Source organism: Vicia villosa, unplaced genomic scaffold (assembly GCF_029867415.1).
Source record: "Vicia villosa cultivar HV-30 ecotype Madison, WI unplaced genomic scaffold, Vvil1.0 ctg.000106F_1_1, whole genome shotgun sequence".
NCBI lineage: Eukaryota > Viridiplantae > Streptophyta > Magnoliopsida > Fabales > Fabaceae > Vicia > Vicia villosa.
The window spans coordinates 60,995-80,170 of record NW_026705017.1 but is presented as its reverse complement, the minus strand read 5'-3'; positions in this window follow the sequence as shown (position 1 = coordinate 80,170).

Below are 19,176 nucleotides of genomic sequence, written 5' to 3'. Positions count from 1 at the left end.
CTTATCATACAATCCTAAGGCAAACATCTAAACAGTTAATATATACAGGAAATAAAGTGCAGAATTTAAAGTCCTACACTAATACATGACTTCGGGGATAAGGGGTACATAGCCAAAAAATGGGGATGTAACTTACTACACATTATTACAAACCCGAAAAAATAATAAACGTAAAAATAAAATATAATTTGCAAATGTCCATAAGAAACATCCAAAGCCACAATATTAGTACCTCACAATCAAAATAAAATGTTAGTGACGACACATGAGAAAATAATAAAGTTATATACAACTACCGATAAAAAATTAGTTAACAAAAGAAAATTTAAATAGAGGCTAAATTAAATTCCAAAGAGAAAATAATCATTAAATTAAAAATATTTTTGGTGTTTTATGAAAATTATATAGTTCAATTAAAAATAAAATTAAAATACAACCAAACAGGAAAGAAGTAATAGAAATGGGGAGTGTAACTAAAGTGAGTCTGCTGAAGAGTAAAACAGCTTATAAACATGGACTGGGCTCACGTACAACTTAGCCCAAGAAAAAACTGAACACAGGAGTGGGTGTAGGATCGCTTGACCGGGTGTGATAAGTGAGAAAAATGAATTGGGCTTTGATTCATAAACACATAATAATTAAGATAGATAAACCCTAAAAAAGGGGTGAGAAAATATGATCTAATGTTTGGAGGTTACTATATGTGTGTGCTGGATTTAGAGTGTAGAAAATGCGATGTTTAGAGATCAACGTGTTAAAATAGTGGTGTTTGGATATTTGGTTTTGTGAGAGGTAAAGGGATGCTACTGTATGTTTCGGTCAAAACAAAAATGATTACACCTAAAATGTTCCCTTTTTGTGAAGAAGTTTTTGTGGTGAATTGTTAGTAAAATGGGAAAATTGTTAGTTTGATTAATAAAAAAAACAATTAGAATCACCATCATCATCCGATTAGAAATACTAAGGTGAATTAAAATTAAAAAAATAGAATAAAAGGGGCTTCATATTGAAATTATTGGTCAAAAAACAAAGTTACTATAAAAACATACATCTAATTAAGGAAGGCCTCAGGTGTCATCATTGGAAAAAATGATAGAAAACGTGTGTAAAAGCTTTTAAAAAAAGGTGTTTGGATAAAATTGTGAGAATTGATGATGATTGTTGATGGAAAAAGAGAGTGGTAAGCCTACTATTTATAGACTGGAATTAGGTCAGAACAAATCCTATATAAGGAAATGATCCAACCAGAGGCCCATGGACCTTCTTGGTCCCCAAGATTAAGAACCTGGACATACTTGTGTCCAGGTGCAAAAAGGATAAAAAATAGTCAAAAATGACAAAAAATGCACCAAGCGCGACTCGTACCCGTGACTTTCTATTTGCAAGCATTTCCCTTCCAATTCTGCTATGTTATTTATTTGAAATAAAAAGCCAAGTGAAAGTGTACGAAGGATAGTCAAAGATTTTTCTATTTATTAAAATATAAATAATTTAAGAGTAAACTATTATATTTTAAAGTAGACTTTAAATCAAATATTTATAAAACTTAGGATGTCAATGTAAATGAATCCAATATTTAATAAAAATCCAATTTTAAAAATAAATTTGAATAGTTTGAAGAGTGCGGGCAAATTTTGGGTTACAACACATGTCTCAAACAATCCTTTTTTTTGTCTCTTAAGATATGTGGGGCATTCAGTTTTAACGTGACCAAACCCTTCACATTCATCACACTGTGCCTTCTTCTCTTGAGAGTGATTTCCTAACTTATGGTTGTTAGATGAAATGTTCTGGACTTTTGTCTTTGGGTCCTCTTCCATCTGCTTTATCACTTTATTGAGTTGTCTTCCAAGCATGGCTATAGCATTGAGTATTTCTTTATCACTATTCAAATCACATTCATCCTCTCCATCTCCAGTATTGGCTATAAAGGCTATGCTTTTGCTCTTTTGTTCAGACCTTTTGTTTACGCTCATTTCAAAATTCTGAAGAGAACCAACGAGTTCATCCGAATTTAATTGGTTGATATCTTGAGCTTCTTCTATGGCAGTGACCTTCATATCAAATATCTTGGAAAGAGACCTTAGCATCTTTCTCACCAGTTTATCTTCTGGCATTTTTTCTCCTAAGGCACTTGATGTATTTGATATTTCAAGATGGTTCATATGAAAGTCATGGATACTTTCACTTTCTTTCATTCTTAGGTTCTCAAATTGAGTGGTGAGTAATTGAAGTCTTGACATCTCACCTTGGAGGTTCCCTCATGAGCGGTTTTAAGAATTTCCCAAGCATCTTTAGTAACTTCACAAGTGTGCACACGTCTAAAGATGTTCTTGTCAATCCCATTGAAGATAGCATTCAAGGCTTTTGAGTTCCCAAGGACAAGATTATTCTCCTTGGAGTCCCAATCTTCTTTAGGTTTTAACTCAGAAGTAGGTTGTTTGTCCACTCCTATAATGACAGGGGGTTCCCATCCTTTCACAACAGCCTTCCAAGCCATGTTGTCCAAGGATTTTATGAAGGCTACCATATGAGGTTTCCAGTTGTCATAGTTACTTCCATTTAGAATAAGAGGTGTGTTGACAAAGTCAACTTCCTTGTCCATAGTACCAGAAAGTATCTTCCCTAGATCTCACCCAGTTGCTGATCAAGATGCATGCTCTGATACCAATTGAAATTCTGGTATCAGATATAAGATGCCGAATGAGATGTCAGGACACTAATATCTGAGTGCTGAACAAGATAACAACAATAGAAATTTTAATAGTAAAGAAAGTAAAGAACACAACAATATGTTGACCTATTTTGGAAACTACCTTCCTACTCTGGGGGCTACTAAGCCAGGGACGAAACCAATATTTGATAGTATCAATTCAAAGTTAAACTTCCCGTTTACACATTTCACTTAATCACTACCCTTCCTATGACTTCTACCTAAGACTCCATAGGTATGAGGCCCTCCTCAAATCCCTTTAATCACTGAACCCCTGTGACAACTAACAAAAAAACAAAGACAAAGAAGACAATCTTCAAAGACACAAGATTATCACTTGCTTAAAATCTCATGGATGATCAACAAATTATAACTCAAGAAAACTACTCCACCTCTAGTACCAAACCGATACAAGAGAGGATTACAATGGACTCACAAACCTAAATACTAGGAAAAATAAAACTCAGTCCTTAACAAAAGCCACGACACATATAGGATTGTGCAGCCCTTAAATAGAAACAGCAGCAGTAGTGGACAAGAAAGCATGGGCAAGGGCCAACAAATAGGGTTCAGAAGCAACCCATAAAAACTCTAATCAGTCAAGTTATTATTACTCAACTAAAGATGGAATAACTTGAGAAGATTCCTCCTGAGATTAATCACAAAAACCTGACACAAATAAGACCCTAAAACAGAAATAACCAAATAGATCATATTTAAAGACACGATGTCAAGACATCTGTTTTGACATCTTACAAAAACATCCAGATAAAATGTTTTAACAAAATTGTTGCCAACACACAGAACCAACAGGGTGCAAGGGTTTCAAAATGGGTACGAGGGTGACCATCCATTCACACTTTTTTATGATTTTTTGAGCTACCTTTTTTAAGATATCCTCATGTCAGTCTAAAATCTAATAAATTAGTATTTCATTCCTCCTGACTTGTTGTTTAAACACTTAGATAGAGATTTTAATTACTTTATAAAGCAACTAATATATAGTTCGCCCACACATACAAGCTCCACCTGCATTTTCTTCCAAATTTGCTACTAAAATATTTTCTCATAATATACGTCATTGCAGGCGAGCCTTCCAATTTATCTCATATAAGTGCATGTATGATCAACAATTATAACGTGGCAGATCAAAAATTAAAATGGTAATACTTTAGGCAAAAAACAGGCAAGGCAAAAGGCAAACCCTGAATGGGCCAAAAGTTAATTATGGTTAATAGAATAAATAAAGGCCAGACAAACCGTATAAGGCAAACAAAATAATTTTTATTGTTTAAAAACAATTATTGATAAAATTATGGAAAAATCGAGTTTTCGAAAAAATAGATAATTATAAAGCTATTATTTATATAAACAATTTATTAGATAAGTAAAACAAATAAATAATAAAAGAATTATAATAAAAGAGAAAAGAAATAAAAGATAATAATGTAATTAGAAATAAAATAAAATGAAAACTTAGTTCTGTGTTCCAGTGTGGCGCAGTCTTGAGGTGCATGGTGGAGTCTCGCCTTCAACGCCATTGGATTTAATCTCCTGAAGATCCAACGTCAGATAGAGGAGGGTGTACCGTAAGTCTCTTGTTTCCCCGCGCGCTCGATCTATGAGAAAACATAGTCAAAGATTTTGTTAAAAATATAGGGACGCTTGTGGGAATCGAACTCCCGTCCCTAAGCTTACTAAGGAGTAACACTTTTTCCATCGCTGCTGCATTAGTTAAGTGATAATAATCATTTAACAAGACAATATATATTAATAATGATTGATAGTGGAATTTTCAAAGCAAAGTCAAACCAGGGGCCACTTATCACATGCGAACCAATGAGATTGGGAGAGAGAGGGTTTGAAAATCTGACTGGCCAATAAATAGCTGCCGCGCGTGGAGAGAGGATCAACAACTTTGGCCAACCAATGAGACGACGTCACGTACCGTCAAGGGACTGTTCATCGTCACTCTCCTCGTGACCTGCGGATTTTGCTGCACTTTTTGATGTGAAATTACCTGCGGATTCTCCATGGCCATGGCTGCAAAACTGAAAAGTACCCAAAACACGTTAAAACGAACATGAAAACAACCCAGGTCCACTAAATGAACCCTTCTGAATCCAATGGAGATGTCTGTTTGGCCTGAAACGGCTTGGAAGTGTGAAAACGAAAAGCTCCAAAGCTTTTGCCCTAACCATGGCGTCTTGCTTTTTAGCCACGAAAACTTACAAACAATGGCCCAGACCTGTTCTAACATACCTCAGGAAGCTATTAGAATCGTTATTTTGAATTGAAACAATGTATAAATTAAAATACGAACAACAGAAAAAATTCAACAACGTGAGTTCATGCCTACACTGTTTTGTACGTTATAGCCATGTAGTTTGGATCCATACTTACTCCATGTTGATCCAGGAACACGTTTTGATCCTTGCAAACCCTTGAAACAGTCTGCAATTAGGATTGCGAGGGTGCAACTTCTCTTGGAAATTTTGAATAAAACCCTAGTCTCTTGGGCTGCTCACCCCCTTTTTCGACCTCTCCTAATGCTGAATGAATTTGGAATATATAGAGAATCACATTAGGGTTACAAATATTAGAGAGAGCATGAGATTTGATTTGGAAAAATAATTGTTTTTAATCACACATAATCTTTTCAAATTGACTCATTCTTGTTCCAAATTGATTTGCACGTTTTTTATAGCCCTCATGAATGATTTTAGATTGACTTTGATTTGTAATATTGATCACATAATCCTTTATTATTTATTTTATGATTTCTTTGATTTTAAATTGAATTCAATTGAATAAATTCAAATAAAAATGCAATATAATCAAGAAATAAATAATATATGGTTTATGGGCCTCTTATGAGCATAAAATCACGTGAGAAAACCAAAAGTCAAAGCCCCATACTCAAAAATTGAAAATTTGCCAATTAGGGTTTTGCCCTTTCCTTGAGAATCGACCAACTTGTACCAAGCGTATCTCCCTCATTTTTAATCATATGAAGGTGTTCTTATACTTTTTAGAAAGATAAAAGAGTCCTCTAAAATATCCTTTTGGTTTCATCTTCATTGAAGTTTCCATGTTCGTGTACACTTCTTTGCAAAAAGATGACGTTTTGTTGACTTTTAGAAGGACCTGTAATGTTTTGGCTCACATCTCCCAAATGGTGCATTTCTTGGATTTGGGCCCAACATTAAAGTTGTGTAGAATGGAATTTCCTTGAGAATAGGATTTGGTTGAGCCATTTTTGATAAAGTATGAGAGAGTTATGCCTAGTCAAAGTTGAGTTAACTTTTTCCTTAAAAACCCTAATTTAGAAACTTAGGTTTTTGATGATTTTGGAGCTTTTCTTGATGAGTCATGATCAATCCTTGATCAAATGATGAATGATACCTCAAAATGAGGATGTTGGCCAAAAATCATGAATTTTGAATGTATTTTGACTATAGTTGACTTTTAGGTCAAACTAATCGACTGTTGACCATTTGAGCTGTTGATTGAGCAATCTTAGGAATCAGAGCTTGAAACTTGAGGTGAGGGTCCTTTGAATCATATGAGAGGCCATGGAGTCCACTTGAGGTATCAGAGGTTGATTTCTCCTTGGGAGAGAGAAAACCCTAGTTGAAGACTTATTGCTTAGGAGACATGCATGTGAGCCTAATTCTTGTATTGTCTTGAGCAATTGAAGATCATATGAGTCAAAATATTTTGGGCAAATTTTGGGGTATGACAGCTGCCCCTATTCAATCTTCTTACACTTAAGGATGTAGATTGGCTTGTGTGCCTGTCGGAATCTGAAGGTGGAAGAGGATTGAACACTAGAATACCAAGAAATTTGCCCTCGCTGATGGTGAAGGGACTTTTCGGAGATGGGCTTAGAGATGCCATCCAGGCAGAGTATTGTCGGAGATGGGCTTCAAGATGTCATCCGGATGTTGAGAGACTTGATTGAGATGGTCTTAAAGATGCCATCCATCTTGATAGACTTGAGAGTCAGAATACGTCGTACGTTAGATCGTATCTGAAGGATATACTTAGGATGAGTCGTACGTTAGGCTGAAGTATGGGTCATGCGTTAGACCGGATCCAATTTGCATGGTAGATGTCTGGAAAGCCGTGCGTTAGGCTGAAGGATGGGTCGTGCGTTAGAACGTATCCAATTTGCATCGGTAGATGTCTGGAAAGTCGTGCGTTAGGCTGAAGGATGGGTCGTGCGTTAGACCGGATCCAATTTGCATCGGTAGATGTCTGGAAAGTCGTGCGTTAGGCTGAAGGATGGGTCGTGCGTTAGACTGGATCCAATTTGCATCGGTAGATGTCTGGAAAGCCGTGCGTTACGCTAAAGGATGGGTCGTACGTTAGACCGGATCCAATTTGCATCGGTAGATGTCTGGAAAGTCGTGCGTTAGGCTGAAGGATGGGTCGTGCGTTAGACCGGATCCAATTTGCATCGGTAGATGTCTGGAAAGCCGTGCGTTAGGATGAAGGATGGGTCGTGTGTTAGACCGGATCCAATTTGCATCGGTTGATGTCTGGAAAGCCGTGCGTTAGGCTGAAGGATGGGTCGTACGTTAGATTGAATCCTTTGTATTGAGAAGTACCAGAATGAGCCGTACGTTAGGCTACATCTGGGCTCGATGTATTGAGAAGTGTTTTGTTGGAGGTCAATCATACCAGCACTGTTCATAGTGACAGAATTAGATCTAAGTCTCTTGATTATCTCTGGACTATTCATGGAGAATACCCGAAACTAAGTATCAGAACTAAATCATTGTCTTGATTATCTCTGAACTATCTTTGGAGAATACCCAGAAATAAGTATCAAAATTAAATCTCTGTCTTGATTATCTCTGAACTATCTCTGGAGAATACCCGGAACTAAATATATGAATTAAATCTTGGTCTTGATCATTTCTGAACTATCTCTGGAGAATACCCAGAACTAAGTATCAGAATTAAATCTCTATCTTGATTATCTCCGAACTATCTTTGGAAGATATCTAAAATTAAGTGTCAAAACTAAATCTCTGTCTTGAATGAGCGTCAGAATTAAATTGTTGACTTGATTATCTCTGCACTATATCTAGAAGATACTATTCATTTGGTTTGTAGGAATAGACTGAAAAAGCAGTATTAATTTTATGCAATGTCGTGATGCATGTATTGTAATGTTTATTTTCGAAATGAATGAGATTGTATGCATATGCCATGAGGCGTATATATGTTATGTGTGTGCCATGAGGCGTATGATGTATGAATGCAAAATGTTTTTTAATAATGATAGGAGATTGTAGCAGCGTCTGGCGGGGAAAATAAATCCTTGACTGTTGTGGAGAATACAGAACCCGAGGATACTTAGTTGGGGATTTTTGGCTTCTGCTTAGGGATGAGAGCCATTTGAATGATTGATCTTGATGTACCCTGACTGGGGATAAGAGAGCTGAATAACCTTGTTTGGAGAAGAGAAAAGAGTCGGGGAATCGGCAGTGTCGAAGATGTAAGACTCCGTTGAGGAGCTAAGTCTTTGTTGGGACGAGAACATTTGAAGGTATCTTCTTAATGATTGCTCTGTGGGGATATGATCCTGTGAAACTGGCTTTGTGGGAAGATATGGATGTCTTGAACGTTGCCCCCAGTGATTATAGCACTTGCCATTCTTGGACTCGTATTGATTGGAAAACACCAGTGAATATTGATCGAGGTGTTGAACGTGCCTTGCATAACTTTGCCCCAGCTATTAAGGAATTTGAAGAGATTCACCTCGCAAGGACCTTATGAGATGCGTACTATGGGTGACATGCCCCTAGTGCTTAGTATGATGCCCCTGACTGATCGGGAAGTAGCTTCAGACCCACTTGGGTGCATGCCCCTGATTGTTTGACATTTCTGAGTGATTCTCTGAATCTTGACCTGATTGCCTCAGATTGACTGGTCGAAGTATGTCATGCCCCTTGTATTCATTGCCTTCTAATCAACTGAGTCGGTTATAAGAGTTGTTGCTACCGAGATAGTTTCGTCTGTCGGGATGACTTTTAATCATTAGTTGTACCCTGTGCAGATTCTTTCTGATGCTAACACTTGAAATTATGTAGCAGAATATGTTTAATAATGAATTCATGAGATGCAATGCATATGTCTGTCTTGAGTTTTTGAAAAACATTAAAACAGGAGATGCAAAACAGGATGTTTAAAAACGTGACGTTTTGTAAAACAAGATATCAACTCAGCATTTGTGGTGAACCTTAAGGAGTCAAGATACCTTTTTGATGACAGTATGCTTTCGGACTAACCATGCTTCAGTTAGGACTTTCAAAGGTTGTAACGTGGCTTCGGTTCACGGTTTAAGAAACAAAGGATAGTGGCTCAAAGTTTATTTGTACCCCTCCCAATCTTTGTGATGTTCTTCGGTCCTATGCTCAGTTAACTCTGCGTTTAAGTCCTAGCATAGCTTGAAGTTGTAACATTGATATTTGATGATGATTAAAGTACCGGAGGCTTATTTGGACAGGCAGTCATACTTTTTTTGTAATACTTTCTTTTTGTCGAGGATTTAAAGTGACCTCTTTTGAAATGTCGAGGATATTTAACAACCTCCTTTTTGACTTTGTTATCCCTAACTTTTGCCTGAACTGTTTATTTTGAGATTACAGTCAGCGGGATGTTTTAATTTTTGATAAGTCTCCTTCATAGGTTTTGACTTAATTTTTTCTTTTTTCCTTTTGATAGATATTGACTGCCTGACTTAATGATTATGGGAAACCATCATTATTTGTGTAAAGCGCACTAGCATGGCTGAGTTAACTGAGTAACTACCCTGCCCCAAGTTATGATCAAAGGTTTTAAATTGTTCAAGAAAGAAAACTTCTACTCCTTAGGCTCAAAGGGGTTGACGAGGGATTAACATCCTTATATCTCCACTATTTAGGAATTGAAACAATGCCTGTACATCGTCAGCACAGTCCGTTCAAAAGCATATTGTATGAGGTTGCGGTATCGTGTTCGTCATCCTCCCTCAAAAGGCTTGCAGCTTAGCAGGAGTTGAAAATCACAAAACATATGCAAAGTAAAAACAAAGTTTAACCAGGATCTTGTTCCTCAATTCCTGCTAGTAGCTCAAGTGGTAGCAGGAATTGCTATGAATATGTACTTAACCCCTAGGTACGTGGTTCGATTCCTGCGGGAGGCAAAAACAATATTTCCTGGGCAGCCGATAAGCGGACCTAGGGGGATTATTGATTAAGCTGGTGACATGCTCGATTGGCCGACACGGTTGATGCGTGTCGCTACCGCGAAAAATGGATCTAGAGTCGCCACTAATATATTTATCCCATCGCGGGAAAGGAATTTCAGAAAACCTAACTCGAAACAAGGACAAGGTCTTTCGACCATAGAAACAGGGAACGGGAGTCGGTTACGCGAGGGGAAGGTGTTAGCACCCCTCGCGCCCATCGTACTCGATGGTATCCACCTATGTTTGTTTCTATCTAAAGGGTGTATATCTATGTCTAAACCTAAATGCGAATGAATGCAAAAGAAATACGGGGAAAAGAAGGAATTATTTACAAGTGTGCTCACTTAGGCCCCGCGACCCAATGCCTACGTATCCCTTACAAGGAATCAGAGCGACCGTAGTTCGGCTCCATAGTTTCCATTTGTTTTGTGTTTTTTAGTTGAACAGCGGTTAAGGTCACAATCCACGATGCTCGACCTTTGGAGACTTATACGCCTAGTTTTGGAAAGGACTTAACTTGTTCTTAAGCGCCTAACAAGGCAAAAGAATGAACTTGGGTTTGTGTTTTTTATGTAACTACATGATGAACAAAACCCAATACAAGGTTTCGCACCACTTCGTCACTTTGTTTTAATTTGAGCCTTTATTAAGTGTTTTAAGTGTTTTTAGTTGAGTATTTTTTAAGGGGAATTTATTTGCGATTAGAATCACATAAAAATGTATAATGATCGAGAAGCAGATTAGGGAATGAATCCCACTCACTTCTATCCCATTATATAATGTTCAAGAAACAGATTAGGGAATGAATCCCACTCATTTCTATCCCATTAATTAATGTTTGAGAAACAGATTAGGGAATGAATCCCACTCATTTCTCTCCCATTAAGTAGCGACCGAGAAACAGATTAGGGAATGAATCCCACTCATTTCTATGCCACTAAGTGATTGAGAAACAGATTAGGGAATGAATCCCACTCATTTCTCTATCACTTTCTTAATGTGATTCGCATCTTTATTTATTAGTGTTTTAATGTTGGAAAAAGAAAAAGAATGAACAAAGGGGAACTAACCTATTCTCTAATCTAAGTTATTATAATCTACAAGTGGCCCTAAGGTCAAGGATAAGGGATCTCTACTTATGTTATCATGCATAGACTACAACCTAAGTTGTTCTAGGTGACTAATCTTAATGAAGATTGAAGTCACCGCCCTAAGGGAACATGGTAAGCAAATAGTAAGAGATAAGAAAAAGCAACAAGCAAGGTAGGTGACTTAATGAAGTCCCTAACCAAGTCTACTCCTAAGAGAGACTACACACAATGAATCCCAAGAGAAAACAATCCACAAAAGGTGGAGGAAGAACAAACAATCGTCGCCTCTTAAACTAACAACAATCAAAGTGTATAAGAAGAGGCAAAGCATGAGAAAGAGGGAAGAAAGCCCTAGGGCAGTAGAAAACCAAGGAAATTAGTGTCCTAAACCAAACACAAAAGCATAATGGCATCACACGAAAATATTCACAAGAAGTTACCAAAGTATCGCTTGAATCGTTATTTAACAATTAGCGAACAAACATCAATTAATCGAAACAAAAAGAAAATGAACACATGAATTAAGTTTGAGGTTAGTAGCACTACATTGTATTTATAGTTCTAATATCCTATGTCAATCCTTGTTAGTCAATTAGCTTGAAACAACACAAAGTTCTAACAAAAACTAGACAAAACTAGGTCAAAACTAGTTAGTAGAATTCAAATTAGGAGTGAAGTTAGAAAGATGTGATCAAATGTTATAAGTAAGTAGCTAATGACCTCTAATAGGTGTCTAAACAATTATGAAATCAAGTCAAGGAGTCTCACACAAAATTATAGGTCATTTAGACAAGTTATGGTGCAATCGTTAGCCAAAAACACATTATTTACATGTGAGAAAGAAAAATCAAGTAAAATAAGAAAACATGACTTAAAAAATTCAATTCCAGGTCCTAAGACCTCTAAACAATCCCTAATTGTATTTACAAGAAAGGAACCAACATTATTGCATGAATGCATTTCAATTTGAGGGCACAAACGTCACAATTGTCTATTAGAAACGCATGTTAATCGAGTTAAACGAAACTAACCAAACACCAATCAAAACAAAGAATTAGGAATTCATTTTTTACACACAATATCATGGATTAGTCTACTGAAACTACACAAAAATTGGCAATTAGATTAAATCCCTAAGGCCCCTAATCAAATTAGTTTGCAAAACCTATCAAAACATGAAACATTATGAACATACTCAACAAAATGGCCCAACAGAAATAGTATATCAAATCACAAAAATCCACAAAAATTATGACAATTACCTAAACACAAAATTCAATCTAAAACATATTTTTATTTATTTTTTATTTCAATTAGAACTAGTTTATGAGTCAAAAGTTATAAGAGAAACAAGATTAAAACAAAATGAAATTTTCCTAACAGGGGGTGTGTTAGTAACAGTAATATGAACTAAGACTATGCTATTGGCGCGTTGGGCCTAAGGAACAGGAGGTGTGGAAAGCAGAATAGTCTAAAAGCCCAATCAAACGTGACCATGGTTCTTTTCACTCTTGTTGTCTTTGTTTCATTTCATAATACCACATTAATATCACATTATGACCTATGAGCATTTATCTAACGTGACATAAGAAGAAGAAGAAAGACTCCAATCAATTGGTCACTCACAATTAAGTGACTAGAAGACAAACATAAATTACAGCCAATCACAAGTCAGCACTAATCTTTTAAACAAAACGAATTAACAACATAATGGGAATATGGACCAATAGCCACGTGACACCTCAGCCTGGCCGTTAAAGAAGAGAAAAGACACAGACGCCGGAGATCCCACTTCGGTCGTCTCTTCCGGCGAAGCCCCGCCGTGGCTACGACTCAAAGCGCCCAGAAAGACGCGAATCAAACCTCATTCCACTCGGATTTTCGCCCTCATTCCAAATCCACTATTAGATTTTCCTAATTCTTATTCTAACATCATAACCGAACTCATTTGCAAAACCCTAACCTCCAACATTTCATTGAAACACAGATCCGAGGCACCTAAATATCACTCGAACGCATAACTCAGATATTCAAACAAGCATCATATCACAGAAACCGAAACCAAACTTCAAGATCTAAGATTTCATATAGAATGCAGCATATACTTTAGAACATGGTGGTCTAATTCCTAACCCAATCTCTGATGAAGGGTTCCAGGCCTATACATGCTTCTAATGCCCTGGAAAGAATCACTTACTTGGAGAAATATTGATCAAGATTTGAAGATGAATTCGATTGCTCTCTTTGTTCTTTGAAGGAGATAATGATGATTATAGCAGCTTGTTTCTTCTTTGAAGGAGATGATGATGATTATTGCAGCTTGATCTTAGTGGTGATGCTTGATGTAGAGGTGATGAAGATGATGATTCTTGATGTTCGTCATGATTGTTGATGGTGGAGATGAGAAAAAGGAGGGTGATCCGAGAGTGAGAGAGGAGGATAATGGTGACTAGAAGGATATAAGCTTGTTATGGTGGCTAAGAGGTAATTACGAGAAGAAGATGAAGTGAGGGAGAAGGTGAGGTGAGAAAAAGAGTGAAGTGAAAAGGGAATGAAACTGAAAAAATCCCCCCTCACACTTTGTGAAGGCTTTAGCTTATAAAGTGGTGGTGTATGGCAAGCTAAGGTGTGGTGTCTTGTATTCTATCTTTTTTTTTTTTGTAAACTTAATGTGCAAGTAGTTGTTTTTGTAGTAAGTTTTCCAGTACCTTTTTCAAATGTATAATATGCATGGCTGTTTGTAGTAACTGTTCCCATGCCTTTTTGTGTATTCAGTATGTGTGCATGAGTGTATTGTGGGGTTGTGTGCATCAGATCTTTTCATAATACTTAACAAGCAAGTTTTGTATGAATAGGGCAAACTCTCCTTATGCTTTTTCGTTTTCAGAATCATGCATGGCTGTATATGGATAAAGGATGTCTCACGTGCTCACTGCTGACATATAACCAAAGCTTTATATCTGAACCAAAATGGTCATTATGCCCTCTTCATATGCTTAGAACTCCTTCTACATAAAGCCATTCCTCTTGAAGCTAAGTTCATGGTTGAGTGGATATAAGAGAGAACAAGATTGTCGTTTAGAAACTCTTGAAACCAGGATTGCAAATGCATGGTAATGAGCATTGAAGTTATTGGGTCGTGGCTGACTCCATCTGCAGCACAATGGTGCCCGGCTAGCCAGTCCTACTTGTTCTAGATGCATGACTTCACTCATCTCTAACTCAATGATCACCTGCCCAAAAGCTTCACTCTTGGTTTCATGGTAAAGCTGATACATGATAGAGTATGCTTCATGTTGGATACCCTGCGAAAAGGTGATAGCATGAGTAAGAAAATTGGCCCTGAACTCGTCGTGTCGCTACTGCAACATCCTGCACCCGCGTAACTCAAATCCTGGCTCGGTGCCTTCTCAAGCGTAACTTCCAAGGGCCCGACTTTAATGCTCTATATCTCCTTAACCATACAACTAAAACTCAAAATCTCCAGCTCAATGGATAGAGGGCATGGGGGAGAGACATTTAGTGTTGTAGTTGATTCAATGGCATGTTTATAAATTCTGAAAAATTACATTCAAAACGGTACACCACGTGTTTGACAAAAGGCTACGTGCCTAAACTTTGTGCCCAGGTTTCTTGTCAAAATGTACTATGCAAAGGCATGACTTTGGAGCCTCACATCTTGGTCCATACGCCACCAATTGTCATAATTATTGTACCATTAGAAAGAGGCCACGAAGGAAAAGGGGTTGATGCTGAATTTGATTCGAATAAGTGCTTGTAGTTCCCCAAAATCAGCCTTGAAAATGGCACGCTACATGTTTGATGTATTGCATGCGTCATGCACAATTTCTGCTGGGCAACATGACTTGCATTCAGTGTGAATATCCAGACTTCAAGACTCTATATCTTTTAATTCATGCCTCTTTTGGAGAAACTTCCAACTACACAATTGTACCTTGCCATGATATGAGCAACTTCGCATTTGAACTCAACTTGAAATAATGTCTTGAACCATACAAAATCTGGGCCTGAAGTCAGTTATTCAACCATCATTAAAACTCAAAATATTCCAAGAATTTTCTAAGTCTTTCTTCACTTTCCACTTTTGGCATTTCCCAACTTAACTACCATCTATTTTTGGCAATTTTGATAACTTCTTGATTTTATTTATTTCTTTTGACTTTTCATTGACCGATTTTCCACCAAAAGTCAACATTTGAATATTAACCTTGATTTTGACTAAAAAGTCAACTGTTCTAACTTTCTCCGATTCAAGATGAATTTCCCGATTAATCCGTTTCAGATCTAGTTCTCAAACAATTTTCAGCCAAAGGAACTCCAGTGAATAACATTTCTTCAAGACAACCCTTCTCTTTTGAATCAAGATATCTCCCACATAGAAGCTCCATTTTTTATCAATTTTCTTGAACAGTAACTATGATATGGATGAATGTATTAGATGAAGGATCCACATGAGGTATGCACATGAATATGATATGAAAGCCAATTGGATATAAATAATTGGGAAAATTTTGGGGTACAACAATGCGTGCAGCGGATATCGGGGTGTTACACATTGCCTTTTCCCCGAAATCAATGATCAATTCCTCCTTTTTTCCAAAACCTCGTTCTCTTCATCGGCAACTTCGTTTCACGATCTATTCTTCCAAAAAGCCAAATCTTATTTCCACAGAAACCTAATTCCATATATTCTCCTTTTTAATCCAATAAATTAAATAATAATAATATAGTTACTATTAGTCCCTAATGGGCCTACTAATCGTACACCTCCATATTGCTATACACACCACACCACAACTAATCCAAATTAAATAATATTATTTTCTTCAACATATTCCAACTTTATTAATTCTTCGATTAACCGACTAAATAATCCAATTCCTCGTCTTATAATATCACTAATAAATCCAACTTCGATCGAATTTCCATATTAAATCCTTGAATAATTTATTTAAATAATTAAATATACTTCCGGGTGTTACAAACTCAAAGGCTCTAAAAACCACTTTAATAGTCCAAAGGTGATTCCAACTACCGTCCCCCACCAACAAAGTATCATCCGCAAATTGAAGCACACCAACAAAACACTTACCGTTCACATCACAACCCGCAAAATCCCCATTCTCCATCGACTTCTTAAGCAACATATTAAGACCCTCCGCAACAATAACAAAAAGAAAAGGGGAAAGAGGATCACCTTGTCTATGACCCTTTTCCACCACAAATTCACTAGTAGGACTACCATTGACTATAACCGACATCTTGCTAGAGAAAATCAACGTCTCCTGCCATTTCATCCAAATATCCCCAAAACCCATCTTCTTTATCATATATTTAAGATAATTCCAATTTACTTTGTCGTAGGCTTTTTCAAAATCCACCTTAAGAAAGAGACAACCCCGTTTCTCCCTATAAGCGAAATCCACCAACTCATTAGCAACATGAACCCCATCCAACAATTGCCGGCCCGGAACAAAAGCACTTTGATTTTTAGAAATGATGGAATCCAACACCCTTTTAACTCTCCCCGCTAATAACTTAGAGATCACTTTGTAAATGCATCCCACCAAGCAAATCGGCCTATAATCGCCCAATCCTAAAGAATTAGAGGATTTAGGAATTAAAGATATAAAAGAGGAAGTGATAGCTTTAGATAACAAAGCTCTCGAGTGGAAGACATTAAAACAAGAAATGAAATCCTCCTTCAAAAATGACCAACACTTCTTCACAAAAAGAAGAGTAAATCCGTCGGGCCCCGGACTCTTAGATCCTTCACAACTCCACACTGCCTCTCTAATTTTCGTCTCGGAAAAAGGGATCTCAAGGAAAAGACTATCCTCCAAACTCAAAATTTTAAACGGAACACCTTCCAAGCAAGGCCTATTAAAATAAGACTCTTTAAACTTCACACCAAAATGATTCTTCACAACCTCCTTCACCTCTTTAACCTCATTGAAAACTCCGTCGTTAGTAACAATGGGGCCAATATGATTCCTCCTCCTCTCTTTCAATATACTATAAAAATATCTACTATTCGTGTCACCGTCATTTATCCACTTTATTCTAGATTTTTGAATAAGCATATTCTTTTTAATCTTGAGATTCATCCAAAATCTACTACTAGCATTTCTTTTAACAATTTGCACCTCCTCACTACAATCCACCAAATCATCTGCCTCATTAAGCTCTCTAATGCCCTCCTCCATCTCCAAGTCATACCTACCAAAAACCGTTTTATTCCACCATCTAAGCCTATCCTTGATCAATCTTAAGTACTGTTCATGGGTGTAAGAATAGCATTACTCAAATTTGGTTAATGCAGTGTAAAAACTTGGTTAATGCAACATCCAGGTATTAAAAATAATTTTTAGCAGTCATCAAACTTGGTTAATGCAGTGTAAAAACTTGGTTAATGCAGTAATGAAGTTAGTTAATGCACGTCCGTACATGAACAGTGTCGTCTGTAATTTTAAAAATAAAAAATATTTTTTATAAATATTATTATTTTATTTTAAAAAATACTGTTATTGTAGGCTTTGTATACAACTCATGAATAATATTTTATTTATTAGTCATATCAAATTATGTAATTAGTAAATGTATGTAGTTGAGTAGATATCAAACTAAAATTTTAATATCAATATTTTAAATGAATTTCTATGCATATTGATTAAATTAGTGGAATACCTGTGCGTTCGCAAGAGCACTGGTGTGGTACGCTCATTTGTTTTAGATGGTTTATTTTGTATAAAAAATTAAATTGGATAGTTAAATAAAAAATATATGAAAAAATAAATTTGAAGATATGAAGGAATTGTTAATTAGTTATAAAGGACTGTAATTAAGTAAAAGGGTGTGAAAATAGTGTTATGAAAATAAATATGATAATAAAATTATAAATGAAAACAAAAATAATAAAAAAAGACATTAAGTTTGATCAGTAAATATTTAAAGATATTTAAATTATGTGAAAATAATAAAAATATGCGACAATAGAGTTATTAAAATAGATGTTTAAAGAAATTTAAATTATTTAATAATTGAATAAAAAATATGTAATTAGAATGAAAAAAAATATTAAAATAATTATAATTTTTAATTAAAAAAAGGAATATATATATATATATATATATATATATATATATATATATATATATATATATATATATATATATATATATATAATTTGGACAATAATTAAGAAAACACATTTGGGTTTTATTTGTGGAATGGATCAAGCCCAATAAAACATTAAGGAGACATAGGCCCAAAGTAATTACTACAAGGCTTATTGCAAATAATATGTGAAAGTGGAAACAATTGAGTAAAAAACATTTTGTGCATTCGAACAACAACAACATCAACTTTCTTCTTCCATCACAAGATGACAACCGAAGGTTCATATAGGGCCTGTGAAAGGTTGTATTGTTCATTTATCATTGTTGCATGTGTATTTTATGTATTAGTTTTCACATTTACTCTGAAACATGATGTTTTTGCCGTGTTTTCTTGACAGATCCTTTCAAGGGTTGCTTCCAGAAACATACTGGATAAAACTTAGCAGAGAGAGGGTGATTTATGCGGCTTTGAAAAAACGGCGATTGACTATAGATTGAAAGAAGAATTGGGAAATTGCAACATATAGGTCACCTGCATTGATGTTATACGATAACAAGTATTCTCTAAAGCATGAGGATTTATCATTGTTGCATGTGTATTTTATGTATTAGTTTTCACAGTTACTCTAAAACATGATTTTTTTTGTTATGTTTTGTTAGCAGATCCTTTCAAGGGTTGCCTCTAGAAACAGAATGGAGAAGAATTAGCAGAGAGAGGGTGATTTATGCGGCTTTGGAAAAGCGGCAATTTTCTGTAGATTGGAAGAAGAATTTGGGAATTGCAACATATGGGTCACCTGCATTGAAGTTATACGATAGCCAATATTATCTAAATCATGTGGAATGTTTAAGTTACAGTGAAAGTTTAAAACCGTTTTTCTATATGGTATTGTTGAATTATAGGGTTAATTTTGTTTGCATGGTTGAAAGTGATGTAAAACTTTTAAATTGTGTTGATGATGAAAGTAAAGTAAACATGTAAGTTGTATT